The following is a 2,275-nucleotide window of genomic DNA, read 5'->3' on the forward strand; positions in this document are numbered from 1 at the left end:
GAATTATGGACTTTGGATTATTATGATGTGTCAATACAAATTGTAACAAATGTACAATTCTGGTGGGGGATGCTGATAATGGTGGAGACTATGCATGTATAGGGGCAGGGAGTCTCTGAACCTTTCTTTCAACGTTGCTGTGAACCTAAAACTGCTCTAAATAAATAGTCTTAACAAAATGTGAAAAAACATAGTTTGTAGTGCACAGAATTTATCGGTTCATGAAAAATGTATTTTTTTCAGTAAATCCACTTGGAATGGACCACAGTTGTCCATGGATTTGCCAATGCACAAATCTTTTCTTGATTGCCAAAAAAACCCCAAACGAAATTCCGAGTGTAGTGGATACCTTTCTTCCATAGCCTCCCTCGTCTTTGGCTTGCTCTCAGAACATGTTGAGAGTTATTGATGCGTTTGCCAGTACCCTTACTTCGTCATCTCATGCAGCAACAACCTCCAGGTAAGTAAACTGCTTTTCTCAGAGTCTTAATATTATTTAGTCCCATATGCATTTCACCTAGAACAAATTCTTCAATTTTGTAGCATACATATGACATCTTGTTTGGTTTATACCCCGAATTCAGATGTTTCTTCTTGAAAGAGTTTTGTTTTTTGTTAGTGCTTTCCTTAGCTTTCAGTTGATGGTGACTGGGGATGGGACTGGCAAGGGATGGCAGGAATGCCCGTTCTCACATTGCTCGTCTTTCCTTACAGACTTGTTTATGTCCTCGGTGGACAGTATTATATCAAATTGAAGAGCCAACAGAAGGCAGAAGTCGAATCAGTGAGATGTTGAGAAGGTCGGTCTGAATTTGGTTCTTTACATTTAGATTCTTTGATTCTGTAGGAAGCCTTCCCTAAAGTTTGCAGATGGGTGAGTATCCTTTATCAGTTTGCACACAATACTGTGTGTGTATGTAATTGAATTTACTATATTGCGTTATAATGATCCCTCAGTAGATTGTCAGCATTCTGGAGGTAGGGAATTAGTAATGTTAAAATCCTCAAGTGCTCGCTTTGGCAGCACATATACTAAAATTGGCACGACACAGAGAAGATTAGCATGGCCCCTGCGCAAGGATGACACGCAAATTCGTGAAGCGTTCCATATTTTTAAATGAGAACACGACATACCAAATCATTTGGGATGCAGCAAAAGCAGTCCTAAGAGGGAAATTCATCGCAATACAGGCTCACCTCACTAAACAAGAAAAAGCTCACATAAGCAACCTCAAACGACACCTAACAGAACTAGAAAAAGAAGAACAAACAAAGCCCAGAGTCAGTAGAAGGAGGGAAATAATAAAAGTAAGAGCAGAAATAAACGATATTGAAACAAAAAAGACAATAGAAAGGATCAATGAAACAAAGAGTTGGTTCTTCGAAAAAATTAACAAAATTGACAAACCTTTAGCCAGAGTCACCAAGAAAAGAAGAGAGAAATAGGAAATAAATAAAATTAGGAATGAGAGAGGAGAAATCACAACAGATACCAATGAAATACAAGGGATCATAACAGAATACTATGAAAAACTATATGCCAACAAATTGAACAACCTGGAAGAAATGGACAAATTCCTAGACTCCTACAATCTCCCCAAACTGAATCAGGAAGAAATGGAGAATCTGATTAGGCCAACCACAAGTAAGGAAATAGAAACGGTAATCAAAAACCTCCCCAAAAATAAGAGTCCAGGACCAGACGGCTTCTCTGGAGAATTCTACCAAACATTCAAAGAAGACTTAATACCTATTCTTCTCAAACTGTTCCAGAAAATTGAGAAAGATGGAGTACTCCCTAACACATTCTATGAAGCCAACATCACTCTGATCCCCAAACCTGACAAGGACAACACAAAGAAGGAGAACTACAGGCCAATATCACTGATGAACATAGTTGCAAAAATCGTCAACAAAATTTTGGCAAACCGAATACAGCAATACATCAAAAAGATTATACACCATGATCAAGTGGGATTTATACCAGGGACACAGGGATGGTTCAACATCCACAAGTCAATCAACGTGATACACTACATCAACAAAATGAAAAACAAAAACAACATGATCATCTCAATAGATGCTGAGAAAGCATTCGACAAGATCCAACACCCATTTATGATAAAAAACCTCAATAAAATGCATATAGAAGGAAAGTACCTCAACATAATAAAGGCCATATATGACAGACCCACAGCCAACATCATACTCAATGGACAAAATTTGAAAGCCATCCCTCTGAGGACAGGAACAAGACAAGGGTGCCCACTTTCAC

General features: G+C 38.2%; 1 non-coding gene across 1 annotated transcript; it reads left to right on the top strand.

The window, feature by feature from the left end:
• The first annotated feature begins 1,008 nt into the window (after positions 1-1,008).
• LOC139076269 (U6 spliceosomal RNA) lies at positions 1,009-1,115 on the top strand. Its single transcript, XR_011527681.1, has one exon. It is a non-coding gene; the product is annotated as a U6 spliceosomal RNA (small nuclear RNA).
• Positions 1,116-2,275: the final 1,160 nt, after the last annotated feature.

Source organism: Equus przewalskii, chromosome 15 (assembly GCF_037783145.1).
Source record: "Equus przewalskii isolate Varuska chromosome 15, EquPr2, whole genome shotgun sequence".
Classification (NCBI taxonomy): Eukaryota; Metazoa; Chordata; class Mammalia; order Perissodactyla; family Equidae; genus Equus; species Equus przewalskii.